This window comes from Phascolarctos cinereus, unplaced genomic scaffold (assembly GCF_003287225.1).
Source record: "Phascolarctos cinereus isolate Bilbo 61053 unplaced genomic scaffold, phaCin_HiC Scaffold_5;HRSCAF=322, whole genome shotgun sequence".
Taxonomy (NCBI): domain Eukaryota; kingdom Metazoa; phylum Chordata; class Mammalia; order Diprotodontia; family Phascolarctidae; genus Phascolarctos; species Phascolarctos cinereus.
The window spans coordinates 227,129,401-227,145,759 of NW_027555958.1; the positions used below are offsets into that span (position 1 = coordinate 227,129,401).

The 16,359-nt window shown below is 35.4% G+C and overlaps 1 protein-coding gene across 4 annotated transcripts in view; it reads left to right on the forward strand.

Moving 5' to 3' along the window:
- The window catches only part of SUPT3H (SPT3 homolog, SAGA and STAGA complex component), a 652,600-nt gene that overhangs the window by 87,200 nt on the left and 549,041 nt on the right, over positions 1-16,359 (forward strand). The window lies entirely within an intron of this gene.

The following is a 16,359-nucleotide window of genomic DNA, read 5'->3' on the forward strand; positions in this document are numbered from 1 at the left end:
CTGGACATTCTCCAGCATGACCTCCTTGTACAGCTCTTTCTGAGAATGGTCCAGGAGGCACCACTCACTCCTCCTCAGTGAAGTCCACAAGCACATCCTTGAATGTCACTGATTCCTGAGATGAGGGTCCCTGGGTCCCAAGGGCCGTTCCCTCTACCTCTAGGCTTTGGTCTGTTGCAAGCTGATCTGGCCAGTGCACAAGCAGAGCTGGCTCCCAGAAGGCAGAGACATCTCAGCTCAGAGGGAAGAAAACACAGAAATATTTCAGTTCCCAGGGAGGAAGGCAGAGAGCTTCTAGTCAACCCCTATATATGATATTTTTAAAATGTTTTATTGATAATTAAAACAATTTTGTTTTGCTATGTTGTGAGCTTTCCAGTTGGAAATAACTATCCTTCTTAGTCTTTACATTTTGAGGAAAGGCCCAGACCAATCATGCTTCACTCGTTAGACTTTGCCCACCATTCCTTAGTGGCCTTCTTCCTCTGCCCTTGTAACCCCCTTATCTCATTGGTGAAATCAATCAGGAACCTCTATTTTTGAGGTAAGCCCAGACCATCCTTCGTTCTTCTGACTTTGTCACCATTCTGCCATGTAAGCACTTCTTCTAGTGGCCCTCCCTACCCCCAGTCTTTTCAACTGTCTTTTATATGTTTGCTTCTCCCATTAATATGTAAGTTTCTTGAGGGCAGGGACTTTTCCTTTTTTTTTTTTTGTTTTTGCTTTTGTATTTGAATTCTCAGAGCTTAGCCCAATGCCTGACACATAATAAGTAGTCAATATGAGCTTGTTAACTTAACTTCACACAATAGCTTGTTCTGCAACTCTCCAGTGTGTTTATCATATAGTGTTGTGTATTATTGCTATCAGTATTTGCGTTTTCTCTCCCCCCTACAGTATAAGCTCCATGAGATCAGGGATTTTATCTTCTATAAACTTTGTTTCCCCCTTATTGCTTATTATCTTCTGCACACAGTAGCTATATAAATATATTGAATGAATGCATGAATTTATTGACATTCTTTGAAATAACTAGAGACACCTTGAATAACAGAAAAATGGACATTTAAAATCACTGTTGCCATTTGATTTATTAAAAGTAACAGAATATGAAATTTGAGTTAAAGGAAATGGAAAACAACTAAGTCTTTTCTCTAATTTCTATGATTCTTATTTTATTAGTATATCATACAAATGAATGGATTTACCTTCTTTTAATTAATTAACAAATTTACTTGTTTGTTTTGTGGAGTGGGTTAAAGTTTTATGGCATTCCCATCTATAAGCCTAGGGAGTCAGGTATAACTAGAGATTTTCTATAACCTTCTTCCTGATCCCTTATTTGGGAGATTGCCTAGGTTAGTGTGGAAATTTACTACTTTCTATTCTCTTTCTTTTCTCTTTAGGAGTAGTCTCTAGTCCTAAAGTATTCTGCAGCTGCGCAAAAATGCTCTAAGCACCTTGCATACCATCTTGTTCCATTGGTCTTCCTAGGCCAGCCTAGACTTGTACTGAACTCTCTAACACGGGCTTAGGCCCGAAATAAGGTGTCCAGGTTGGTTGTCCTATTTGGGGACTCCCCGGGTACAGTTGACTAAGCGTTTAAAAAATTGAGTTATGGGTGCCTGGTAGCCATAGCCAGGCAAGTAATTTTCTCCTACCCTTTGGCAGTCTTAAGTATATGCTGAATTGCCATAGTGTTGTTGAAAAAATTTATTAATTTTTATTTTTTAAAAATTGAAGAACTTTAGTAAAATATTTATGTAGATTTTCTTACTGTTTCTCTAGAGGGATTTTTTTTTAGCACAGACTTGTCACTTAAAGCATTTATATGTCTTTTCCTCACTTCAGTCATATTTTCCCTTTTGAATGCATCTCTTTTTCTGAAAATACTTGTATGAATATGAAGGAGAAAGACATGCTTCAGAGTGACTGTGGTCTCTTTGAGAATACAGCTATTTGATGATGAGTGTGAATAATGAATCCAATTAAGTAATTATTATTCAAATTTACATTGCATATTGCTATTGGTCTAGAACAAATTAACATGTTTTACAAAATTATAACTTAGAGTAGTGAGAATTTGATTATATGATTGCCCTAGAGCAGAGCTTCTTAAGTGGTGGGTCGTGACCCCCTGTGGGGTCACAAAAAATTTGGTAACAGTAAAAGGTTTCTGAAGACACAGTGACCAAAAAATCAATTCAAGATCAAACATGTAATGAATCCCAGGTATTTCTGGCATCACTTTTCGTGTTGCATAGTGCAATTTTACTGCACATTGCACTGTGCATGCCATGAGGCCATGCGATGCCAAGGAACCAAAAGGGATCTTGGGTCTGGGTTTAAGAAACTCTTCCCTAGAGGACTCATTGTTCTCCTTAATTGGGGCCTACCTGTACTCAATCTTGTTGTGCAGTATTTGCTTTTCCCGGGTTTCTTGCCAACTATTCCCACTCATAAGAGGATTAGTGATTATATTTTCTATACCCATTGTCTTTCCTTGACTAACTGATATTAGTATCATTTATAATGCATCTAACTGTTTGCTTATAGTCCATAAGTCTTGCAGGTGTGTTTTCACAGTCTGTGTCATTCTTTGTAGTCTCTTTATTGAACACTAACTTGAACACCTGTACAGTCATAGATTTCATACTGTATTCCCTCATTATATCTTGTGCCCTCAAAATGTAGTGTTTTGTACAAGTTTTACAATTCTTTGGGGAAAAAAAGACATTTCAACTGCAACCAACATGTAAGTGTTAGAAATTGGGTAACTGCTATGACTTTGTAAGCTACTGTTAATGGCTTTTGGGGGCTAATTGTCAGCTAGTTGACATACTGAAGTCATTTTTCAAAAGAAGGTGATATCATTTGCCATCAAGTTTTATTAAGAGAATGAAGTCTTTTCTTTGACATATGTTTTCAAATTATACTGTGTGAGAAGTTTGCTTGTATGTTAGGTTATCATTTTTTGTATTTTTCTGATAGCAGGTGACTTCCAAAAGGCTATTTGTATTTTATATTTTCAGTCTATGTTTTCTATTTGCTGTCATGGTTAGCAATAAGCTTTTGAAGGATGGAATTTATTAATAATCTTCAGAAAGTGGCTAATAGTCACTGTTAGCTGGTGTAGTGTATGCTAGGTGTGTGTAGCTAACCACTTGGGTTTCTAGAAAGAGTTTTGACCTTGTATCTTTCTGTAAGGTTACGACCTAATGAAGATCAATGTATGTCATTCACTGAAGTACCTATTGGTATCTCATGAAGGCCATTCTCTGTTTTCTCTCTCCTCTCTCACCTGTATATCCCTAGACTTATTTGTAATGGAAAGTAAATGTGGGGGAAAGTAGAGTTAACTTCTTTCTCACCTTCACCAGTAGCCCTTGTGCTTCTGTAGAATGCAATCCTTCTGGAACCTTTACTTCCTTTTTAAGACTCATGATGCTGTTCTTAGAAGTTTTTTTTTGTTTTTTGATTTGTTTTTTTCTCAGACACCTTGATTAAAGGTTAAGCTTCCTCTTTTTTTTTTTTAAAGAAAAACATATCAATACCACTTATTTAATTTCTAAGTATTCTTTGCATTATCTATATCCATGTTTCACTTCATATGTATGTTTGTGTGTATTTGGGCTCTGTCTTGGAACCTCTTTCTCTAAACTCTCTGGGTATTTTCATTAGCGTCTGTAAGTTCAATTATTATCTTAATACAGAGAATTAAATTCAGAATACCTGACTTTGGATCCTGGCTTTGCTGTATGACCTTGAGCAAGTTATTTAACCTCTCTAGATCTCTGGGACTTTAAGCCCCCATGATTTTTTAAACTCTGAATCTGGTTAAGTGATCCTATGACTTACAGATCTACATATCCAATCCTTAGGTCTCTCTTGAACTGCAGTCTTATATCACAAACTTCCTGCTGGACTTCTCTACCTCTCTGTCCCAGAACATCTCAAATTCAACATATATTAAGCAATGCATTATTTTTCCTTTTAAACCCACCTTTACTTCTACTTTCTCTAATTTCATTAAGAGAATCACCATTCTTTGCAAATTTGCATCCTACAAGTCTTCCTCAACCCTTTTCTCTCTCAATCAGTAATAAACATTTATGTGTGCCAAGCATTGTGCTAAGCCCTGGGGAATAAAAAAAATAAAGACAGTTTCTGTTCTCAAGGAGCTTATAGTCTCATGGGGAGACAACATACAAACAAATATGTACAAAGCAAGCTATATACAGGATAAATAGGAAATAATTAACAAAGAGAAGGCACTAGAATTAAGAGGTATTAGAAAAGGCAAGTTGGAGAAGTAAAGGATGGCATTTTAGTTGGAACTTAAAGGAAGCCAGGGAGGTCAGTATTCAGAGTGGAGGAAAGGAGAGTGTTCCAGGCATGGGGGATAGCCAGAGAAAATGCTTGGAGCTGAGAGATGCAGTGTTTTGTTCATGGAAACAGCAAGAAGGTCCATGGATTGAAAACTATATATCAGAGAGCAAGGTGTGAGAAGACTGGAAAAGTAGGAGGGGACTAGGTATTTGCTTCTGGAGGCAGTAAGAGCCACTGGAGTTTATTGAGTAGGGGATATGTGTGATGTGATTAGACCTGTGAGGAAAATTACTTTAGTGGCTGACTGGAGGATGGATTTTAGTGGGAAGAGACTTGAGGCAGGCAAGTTATTGAAATAGTCCAAGGGTGAGGTAATGAGGACCTGCACTGGAGAGATGGCAGTGTCAGAGGAGAAAATGAGGCATATTTGAGAGATATTGCAGAGGTGAAATCAGTGGATCTTGGCTGCAGATGAGAGGTGTAATGAGGAGTCTAAGATGACTTCTAAGTTGTGAGCCTGAGGGATTGGAAGGATGGTGTTGCCCTCTTCAGTAATAGGGAATGTGTATGAAATGTTTCAGGAAGACTAGTACCTCTGATGTGAGTGCTTGCTGAGAGCCCTTTTCAGGGCTGCTCATGTGTCTTTGGTGTTCACCTTTCACCCAACTTTCACCTGTGGCTCCAAGAAGTTGTACCATGTACGGTGGCTACACCTTGGTAACCTATCTTTGAAGATGGGTAAACCAGGTTTAGGGTAACCAACGGGCCTCAAACCCATTGGTGAGTTAGGGAGATGTCTATCCAAGAATGTGAAGACTTCTTCTGGTAGAATGAATGGATGGAAAAAATTTGTTCTAGTGGCCACGATGGTGGCTGAAACAGGTACTGTAGAGTGCTTAGAGCTTGGTCAAATATCGAAGACATCAAAGTCATCCACTGTATCCTGGGCAATTACCAATTGTCTTGACTTTTGTCTTGCCACTGAACTTCGATGATGCTGGAAGAGAGTGAGACTGATGCCTGTGTACCTTTGCCTCATTTGAATCCAATTCACCTGTGATGTCATTGGTCCACTTTGAAAATGAAGGACAAATAACAATAGGGAAGGTGGTGTGGGAGGATTTGGAGGGAATGGTTGAACATATTTAATTTAAGATGTCTAATGGACATCTAGTTAGAGATGTCTGAAAGGCAGTTTGAGATGTGAGATTGAAGATCAGTGGAGAGTTTGGGGCAGGATATTATCAGGAGCATCATCAGCATAGAGATGGTAATTAAATGAGCTGATAAGGTCATCAAGTGAAATAGTATAGAGAAGAAGGAAGAGGGCCCAGGAATCCTGAGAGCTACCTACAGTTAGAGGGCACGAGCTGGAAGAGGATCCAACAAAGGAGACAGAAAAGGAGCGGTCAGATAGATAGAAGGAGAACCAGAAGAGAGTGGAGTCCCAAAAACCTAGAAAAAAGAGTATCAAGGAGAAGAGAGTGATCAACACTGTCAAAGGCTGCAGAGAGATAGAAGAGAATGAAGATTGAGAAAAGGCCACTGGATTTGGCAACTTAGAGATCATTGGTGACTTTGGAGAGAGCAATTTTGGTGGGATGTTAAGGTCAGAAGCCAGATTGTAAGCAGTGAAGAAGAAAGTGAGAAAAAAGAAAATGGAAGCACCTATTGTAGGTTACTTTTTCAAGTGTTTAACTACAAAAGGTAGAAGAGGTATGTGAGGAAGTGTCAATTGAGGGTTTTTTCTGTACTCTCTCATATTTAATCATTTGCTAACTTTTGATCAGTTCTCCCTCAATAGCTTTCGCATACACCCAAATCACTGAATTTCCCTTAGGTACAGTTTTCTGTTCTGTAAATGAGGGAGTTGGCTTCTGTTGTCCCTTCATCTCTTTGTGACTCCATATGGTGTTTTCTTGGCAAAGATACAGAAGTGGTTTGCAATTTCCTTCTCCAGTGAATTAAGAAAAACAGAGGTTAAGTGACTTGCTCAGTGTCACACAATGTCTGAGGCTGGATTTGAGCTCAGGTCTTTCTGACTCTAGGCCCAGCATTCTATCTACTGAGCCATCTAACTGCTTCCTCATGAAAATTAGAATGAGCCAAATAGAAAGCAATGATTTCATGATGCTACAAGAAATTTAAAAAAAAAATTCAAAAGATTGGGAAAAAGAAGAAAACTTAACTTTTATGCTATCAAAAACAATCTTGAAAATAAGTTAGTGAGACAGTCTAAAAAATCATCAGATTACCTGAAAATCATTCTTTAAAAAATTAGTTAATATCCTATTTCAAGAAACAATAAATGAAAACTGTCCAGATTACTAAAAACAGAGGAAAAATGAAAATAAAAGGTATGTACTAGTCAGTTCCTGAAAGAAACCTTCAAATGAAAACTTTCCAAACCTAGCGTCCAATGCTTCCAGGTCAAAGCAAAATATTGCAGTCAGCTAAAAAGAAAGAATTTGGTTACCAAGAAATCACATCCAGATTACACAAGACTTGACAGCTACCATCGTAAAGGAAAGGAAAAATCTGATACTATCATATTCCATGTGGTGAAAGATAAAGGTTACAAACAGGAATTACAATGCAAAACAGTATAAGTTACTGGGGGAAAATTGACCTTTAATTGAATGGAAAACTTTCAGTCATTCCTGCTCTCAAAAACAGAGCTGAGTAGAAGCTTTGAAAGACAAATAAAATAGTCAAGAGAAAACTAAAATTGTAGATACATTTGAGCATTTCAAAGTGACTATATAATGATAAATTACTTGTAGTCTGGGGCAGCTAGGTGGTGCAGTGGATAGAGCACCGGCCCTGAAGTCAGGAGTACCTAAGTTCAAATCCGGCCTCAGACCAAACACTTGACACTTACTAGCTGTGTGACCCTGGGCAAGTCACTTAACCCCAATTGCCTAAAAAAAAAAATTACTTGTAGTCTAATGGGGAGGAGGGAAAATAAACATGTTTCCTTAGAATTCTGACATCTTCAAGACAGAAGGCCTGAGGGTGGTTTAGTTCTGTTTCTGTTATACTCTTAAAGGAAGAAATAAAAGGGAAGGGAATAGGAATGTATCAGGGAAGTAAAAGAAAAAAGAGATAGGGGAGGGAACTTATTATCTCACATAATATTAGTAATAAGGTGAAGAATATATAAACATGCAGGAAGAGATGGGTGGGATAGACATCACATGAACCTCATTTCCATTTGAAACAGAAAGGAATGTTAAATTCTCTCTCTCCCTCTCTCTCTCTCTCTCTCTCACACACACACACACACACACAACACACACACACACACACACACAAAGACACATACACACAGAGTTTGATGTAGAAATAATTTACACTTAACTGGGAAATAGGCAGGGAAGGGAAAGGAAAGGTGGGGGTGTAGTAAAGACACATGGTAGCTTTGATAAGTACTAAGCAACACAAAATCAAGAATCATTACATGGGAAGTAAGTGAAGATTAAAAGAAAAGAAGGAATAAAAATCTAATCATGATCAAGGCATGAATATAAGGGCAGTCTAACAAAAATTGATCTTTTATAGATAAGTGATGTTAAAGACGTTTTTCTCTGTAAAGAACAGTGGATGGCAAGAGAGGAAAAAGTGCGAGATGAAATAAAATGGAGAAAAATCTACGGTTAATAACTGAATAGGAAATCAATAAAATTTGACATTAAAAAGCTTAGCAGAATGAATTAGAAAACATAATCCAATATTATGTTGTTTAGAAGAAGCACACTTGAAACATAAAGAATCAAAATAAGAGGTCAAAAAAAGTTTATTATGTGTCAGTAGCAGAAGTAGCAGTCACCTCAGAGCATGACATAGTTAAAAAGCAGGCTTGATTAAAAACAGTTTACCAGTTTAGGGAAACTAAAAACAATATAGATAATGAAGTAGTATCATTATTTTACATATGTGCTACACACATGAAACATAATAGCATCTAAATATTTTGAGAAATAGCTAATTGAATTTCAGAGGACAATAGACATTAAATTATAATAGTGGGCAGCCTCAGTGTACCTTTTTCATACTTAGATGAAAGAAGTAAACAGAAAAGAAGTTAAAGATCTAAATAAAATTTTACAGAAGTTAGATATGATAGCTTTCTGGAGATTACTTAATAGATACTAAAAAAACCCCACATTTCTCAGCTGCGCATGGCAGTTAACAAAAATTGACCATATACTAAGTTATAAAAATCTCACAAAATTGCAGAAAAGCATAAATATTAAATTTTTTTTACTGATAGTAAATAATAAAATTATATTTATTAAAGGATCTTTCAAGAAAGGAATAAAAGTTAGAGGTTAATTTAATCTTAAAGAGTGGGCAAGTTGGGGCAACTAGGCACAGTGAGTAGAGCACCAACCTTGGAGTCAAGAGAACCTCAGTTCAAATCTGGCTTCAGACACTTGACACTTACTACATATGTGACCCTGGGCAAATCACTTAACCCCGATTGCTTCATCAAAAAGCCAAAAAAAAAAAAGGATGTAAAAAATGGGTAGGTCAAAGAATAACTCATAGAAATGATAGAAAATTCATCAGAGAATAATAAGATTAACTTTTAGTATGCAGTTAAACATTCCTTAAGGGAAACTATATGTCACCTAACATTTTCTTCAACTGAAACAATAAAAACAGATCACTGATAATCATGCAACTAAAAAACTCAGTAAATCAGAAAATTCCAACTAAACATCAGTGTACAATTCTGAAAATCAAATATTTATTTTTATTTATTATTATTTTTTTGCAGGCTGGTTTATTTTTTTGTTTTTTAGGTTAACATATACAGTTTGAAAACAAACACATGATTAGTGCTTATATGTTTCTGCCTAATTATTTTTATGTTGCTTGTTTTTCTTGGATGCTTATTTGGTTAATGAGGACTAAGGTTAGAAGAAAACAATAAAAGAGTAGAACAAAAAGGAAAGAGAAGTGTCTTACTTTGCCATTTTGCTTAGGGCCCTGGTAGTGGCCTAGCGGAACTGAAAATCCTTCTCTACTTAGACAAAACAATGCTCTGATGATGGCGAAGATGACAACTAACAATAACAACAATTATAAGACACATTAATATAGCTTCATAGTTTCCAAAATACTTTTCCTCCTATGAGAGATGATGTACAAGTATGTTGGCTCCCTCCTAGTGAGAAAACATGCTCAGAAACTTTCAATAACATGTCTAGGGTCACACAGCGGGACTCAACTACTGGTCTCTGGCTTCTAATCTTAGAAGCAGGGCTGCCTTGGCGGGCCAAGGGCCTCGGCTGCCTGGGCTGGGCCCAGTGTCTTGGCCCAGGGTCTCACTGCAGTGCCTGCCACTGCTCCTGGAATGGGAACAAGGACGAGAAGGCAAGTGCTTCTCCCTCAAAGGCCCCAGCAGGCCCTGCTCAGTCTAATTGGGAGCCAAAGCTCCAGTCTGGGGCAAGAACTGGAGTGGTTCTTCTCCCGCATCACTGTGTCTTAGAGTATCTTTTCATGTCCCTCTCCTAGATAGTGATTGCCATGCATTTGGGACTTGTCTTATGCAAGTTTGTCTCTTCCTGCAGAGCCTAGCACTTTTCTGGATATAGTGGGAGTTAACAATAATCAATAGGGGTTGAATCTTCAGATGTTTGCTGTGGAAGGAGGTCTATGCTGAGTGCCTGATGAGGGAGTTATTATTATTTTTTAACATTTTTTGTTTAAAGTTTTGAGTTCCAAATTCTATCCCTCCCTTCCCTTTCCCCTCTCTGGGAGGGTAAGTAATCATATGCAGGTTATACATGGGTAATTATGTCAAATATTTCCATATTAATAGTTTTGTACAAGAAGACTCAAATAAAAGAAGAAAAAGAAACTGAAAAATAGCATGCTTTAGTCTGTATTCAGTCAATATCAGTTCTTTCTGTGGAGGTGGACAGTATGTTTCGTCATTAGTCCTTTAGGATTGTCTTGGATCATTATATTGCTGAGAATAGATAAATCATTCACAGTTCTTCATTCAACAGTATTGTTACTATGTACAACTTTCTCCTGGTTCTGTTCACTCCTCTGTGCATCACTTCACGTAAGTCTTTCCAGGTTTTTCTGAAATCATTCTGCTTGTCATTTCTTAGAGCACAACAATATTCCATTACAATCACATACCCCAGCTTGTTTAGCCATTCCCCACTTGGTGGACATCCCTTTGATTTCCAATTCTTAGCCAACATAAAAAGAATTGGTATAACTATTTTTGTATAAATAAATCCTTTTCCTTTTTTTGGGGGGGATGTCTTTAGGATATAGACCTAACAGTGGTATTGCTAGATCAAAGGGTATGCAGAGTTTTATATCCCTTTGGGCATAATTCCAAATTGCTCTCCAGAGTGGTTGGATCAGTTCACAACTCCACCTACAGTGCATTGGTGTCCTAGTTTTCCCACATCCTGTCCAACCCAGTATTTTCCTTTTTTATCACATTAGCCACTTTGATTAGGTGTGAGGTGGTAACTCAGAGTTGTTTTAATTTGCATGTCTTCGACCAATAGTGAATTAGAGAATTTTGTCATATGACTATAGATAGCTTGAATTTCTTTGAAAACTCATTGTTGGTATCCTTTGAACATTTATCAATTAGGGAATGACTTGTATTCTTATAAATTTGACTTAGAGGTGCTGGTTGTAAAAATTCTTTACCAGTTTCCTCCCTCCCTCCTAATCTTGGTTGCATTGGCTTTGTTTGTACAAAAATTTTTCAATTTAATGCAATCAAAATTAGCCATTTTATATTTCATAATGTTCTCTATCTCTTGTTTGGTCATAAATTTTCCCCTTCTCCATGGATCTGATAGGTAAACTATTCCTTGCTCTCCTAGTTTGCTTATTGTATCAGTCTTTATATCTAAATCATGTACCCATTTTGAGTTTATCTTGGCTTAGGGTGTAAGATGTTGATCTATGCCCAGTTCCTGCCATACTATTCTGTAGTTTTCCCAGCAGTTTTTGTTAAATAGTGATTTCTTATCCCAGAAGCTGGAATCTTTGAATTTATCAAATAATAGATTACTGTAGTCATTAACTGTTGTGTCTTGCATACGTAACCTGTTCCACTGATCTACCAATATTTCTTAGCTAGTACCAGATTGTTTTGATAATTTCCTCTATATAATAACAGTTTGAGATCTAGTATGGCTAGCCCATCTTCTTTCTCATTTTTTTCCATGGATTCCTTTCATATCTTTGAGCTTTTGTTCCTTCAGATGAATTTTGTTATTATTTTTTCTACCTCTATAAAATATTATTTTTATAGTTTGATTGGTATGACATTGAATAAATAGATTAATTTAGGTAGAATTGTCATTTTTATTATATTATATTATATTATATTATATTATATTATATTATATTATATTATATTATATTATATTATATTATATTATATTATATTATATTATATTATATTATATTATATTATATATTATATTTTTCTATGTGTTTAGATCTGATTTTATTTGTGTGAAAAGTATTTTATAGGTGTGTTCATATAGTTCCTGGGTTTGTCTTGGTACGTAGACTCCCAAGTATTTTATATTATCTACGTGTATTTTAAATGGAATTTCTCTTTCTATCTCTTGCTATTGGGCTTTGTTAGTAATATATAGAAATGCCAATGATTTATGTGGGCTTTTTTTTTTGTATCCTGCCACTTTGTTTATGTTTTAATAATTTGAAACAGGTTTTTTAGTTGATTCTCTAGGATTTTCTAAGTATAACATATTGGCTGCGAAGAGTGATAGTTTTGTTTCCTCACTGCTTATTCTAATTCCTTTAATTTCTTTTTCTTTTCTTATTGCTATAGCTAACATTTCTAGCACAATAATAAATAATAGAGGTAATAATAGGTATCCTTGCTTCACGGAACCGTGATTGTATTAGGAAGGCTTCTAGTATACCCCCATTACAGATAATACTTGCTGATGGTTTTAGATAAATATTACTTATCATTTTAAGGTAAGCTCCATTTATTCCTATGCTCTCTGGTGTTTTCACATTTTTTTTACTTTTTTAGGCAGTTGGGGTTAAGTGACTTGCCCAGGGTCACATAGCTAGTTAAGTGTCAAGTGTTTGGTCTGAGGCCGGATTTGAACTCAGGTCCTCCTGACGTCAGGGCCCATGCTCTCTCCGCTGTACCACTTAGCTGTGCCTCTCTGGTGTTTTTAATAGGAATGGGTGCTCTATTTTGTCAAAAGGTTTTTCTGTATCTATTGGGATAATCATATGATTTCTGTTAGTGTTATTGTTGATATGGTCAATTATGCTGATAGTTTTCCTAATATTGAACCAGCGCTGCATTCCTGGTATAAATCCCACTTGGTCATAGTATATGATCTTCATGATATATTGCTGTAGTCTCTTTATTTTATTTTTTAATTTAATTTAATTTAATTTAAATTTTTTGCATCAATATTTATTAAGGAAATTGGTTTATAATTTTCTTTCTCTTTTTTGGCTCTTCCTAGTTTGGATAGCAGCATATTTGTTTCATAAAACGGTTTTGGTAGGACTCCTTCTTCGCCTATTTTCCTAAATACTTTATATAGTATTGGAATTAATTATTTTAAAAATATTTGGTAAAATTTGCTTGTGAATCCATCTGGTTCTGGGGATTTTTCCTTAAGAAGTTTATTGATGAATTGTTCAATTTCTCTTTCTAAGATTGGATCATTTAAGTATTTTATTTCTTCCGTTAATATGGGTAATTTGTATTTTTGTAGATACTCCTCCATTTTATTTGGATTGTCAAATTAATTGGCATATAATTGTACAAAATAGCTCCTAACAGTTGTCTTATTTTCTTCTTCGTGGGTGGTGAATTCAGCCCTTTTATTTATGATACCAATAATTTGGTTTTGTTCTTTTTTTTTTTTAAATCAAATTAACCAATGGTATATCTATTTTATTGTTGCATTTTTTCTTATAAAACCAGCTTCTAGGTTTTTTAGTTCAGTGATTTTCTTACATTCAATTTTTATCCTTTGATTTTTCAGGATTTTCACTTTGGTGTTTAATTGGAGTTTTTTAATTTGTTCTTTTTCTGGTTTTTTTTAGGTGCATGCCCAATTCATTCATCTGCTTTTTCTTTATTTTATTGATGTAACAAATAGAGATATAAATTTTCCCCTAAGTACTGCTTTGCCTGCATCCCATAAATTTTGGTATGTTGTCTCGTTGTGATTTTCTTTAATGAAATTATCAATTATTTCTATGATTTGTTTGTTTTTTAGGATTAAATTTTCAAATTTACAATTAATTTTTAATCTCTTTTTTTCACTTTTCACCACTTTATTAGATTTTTATTATCACATCAAATAAATTTATATCCACACCCTCTGTCTCAGTATACCCCTTTTAAATGTCATAATATTACAGTTCTCATGATTTACATCCCTTGTAGATGTAAACAGTGTGCCCTTATTAATAACATGTTTTTTCTTTCCTGTTTATCTTTTTAAAAATTTTTTTCTTTATTTTATTGATTTATTTTGATTTATCAATGATCATTTCCATATGCTTTCAAGTTTAAAATTTTTCTCCCCCTTCCTTCCCACCACCCTGCCCAAGATGGCGCACAATCTGCTATACATTTACATTCCTGTTAAACATATTTTTACATTAGTGATGTTGTAAGTCAAAATTAAAACCAATAGGAGGAACCATCAGAAAGAGGAAACAAAACTCAACAGAAAAGAAAAAAATAGCAATTCAACCTTCATAGTTCTTTCTTTGGATGTGGATAGCATTTTTTGTCACAAAAAGACCTCTGGAGATGTCTTAGATCCTTGTATTGCTGGGAAGGGTTAAGTTTATCAATATTAGTTATCACACAATGTGGCTGTTATTGTGTACAATGTTCTCTTGGTTCTGCTCACTTCACTCAGCATCAGACCATACGATTCTTTCCAGGTTTTTGTGAAGTCAGCCTGTTCATCATTTCTTATAGCACAATAGTATTCCATTACATTCAGATACCACAGCTTGTTCAGCCATTCCCCAATTGATGGGCATCTTCTCAATTTCTAATTCTTTGCCACCACAAAAAGAGCTGCTATGAATATTTTTGTACGTATGGGTTCTTTTCCCATTTGTATGACCTCTTTGGGATATAGCCCTAGAAGTGCTATTGCTAGGTCAAAGGGGGTATGCACATTTTTAATGCCCTTTGGGCATAGTTCCAAATTATTCTCCAAAATGGTTGGATCCTTTCACAACTCCACCAATAATGCATTAGTGTTCCAGTTTTCCCATATCTTCTCCAACATTTATCATTTTCCTGTTTTGTCACGTTGGCCAATCTGATAGGTGTGGTGTTGTATCTCAAAGTTGTTTTGATTTGCATTTAACTAATCAGTAATGATTTAGAGCATTTTTTCATATGAGTATAGATGGCTTTAATTTCTTCATCTGAGAACTGTCTGTTCATATCTTTTGACCATTTATCAATTGGGGAATGACTTGTATTCTTATAAATTTGACTTAAGGGCCTCATTTCCAAAATATATAGAGAATTATCAGAGAGACTGGCTGTAAAAATTCTTTCCCAATTTCCTTCTAATCTTAGTTGCATTGGCTTTGTTTTTGCAAAAACTTTTCAATTTAATGTAATCAAAATTATCCATTTTGCTTTTCGTAATGTTCTCTGTCCCCTGTTTGATCATGAATTCTTCTGTTCTCCATAGATATGATAAACTATTCCTTGCTCTTCCAGTTTACTTACAGTATCAACCTTTATATCTGAATCATGAACCCATTTGGACGTTATTTTGGCATATGGTGTGAGATTTTGGTCTATGCCTAGTTTCTGCCATACTCTTTTCCAGTTTTCCCAGCAGTTTTTTTTCGAAGAGTGGGTTCTTATCCCAGAAGCTGGGGTGTTTGGATTTATCAAATAATAGATTACTACTGTGTCTTGCATATTTAACCTATTCCACTGATTAATCTCTTTTTCCATTGTCTGTTGTTGAATGTAATTTTTATTGCGTTATGATCTGAAAAGACTGTCTTTACTATTTCTGCTTTTCTGCATTTGGTTGTGAGGTTTTTATGTCATAATACATGGCCAGTTTTTGTGTACATGCCATGTACTGTTGAGTAAAAAGGCATATTCTTTTCTATTCCCATTCATTTTTCTCTTTATATCTATTATAGCTAACTTTTTCAGAATTTTATTCACCTTCTTAATTTTCTGTCTTTTTTGTTTTGTTTTGTTAGATTTATCTAATTCTGAGAGGGGAAAGTTAAGGTCCCCCACGAGTATAGTTTTATTATCAATTCCCTCCTGTAACTTATTCCATGTCTCCTTCAGAAATTTAGATGCTCTACCAATTTGTACATATATATTTAATATTGATATGACTTCATTGTCTATACTACCTTTCAGCAAGATACAGTTTCTTTCTTTATCTGTTTTAATTAGATCTGTTTTTGCTTTTGCTTTTTCTAAGATTGTGTTTGCTACCCCACTTTTTTTGCTTCAGCTCAAGTATAATAGATTCTGCTCTAGCCCCTTACCTTTGCCCTGTGTGTATCTCTCTGCTTCAAATGTGTTTCTTGTAAACAACATATTGTAGGATTCTGATTTTTAAACCATTCTACTGTCCGCTTCAGATTCATGGATGAGTTCATCCCATTCACATTTGTGGTTATGATAACTGTGTATTTCTCTCCATGCTATTTTTTTTGCTTGTTTATCATCCTCTCTTACCCCCCATCCGTTCCCTCTTCACAAGTGTTTTACTTCTGATTACTATCTTCCCCAATATACCCTCACTTTTATCAGTCTCTCCTTTCCCTTCTATTATTTCTGTCCCTTTTTAATTCCTTAATGGGTAAGATAGATTTTAAAAAAATATTTAATGTGTAGTCTTTTTTTTCTTTTTGGTGCAGCAGTCGGGGTTAAGTGACTTGCCTAGGGTTACACAGCTATTAAGTGTCAAGTGTCTGAGGTCAGATTTGAACTTAGGTCCTCCTGACTCCAAG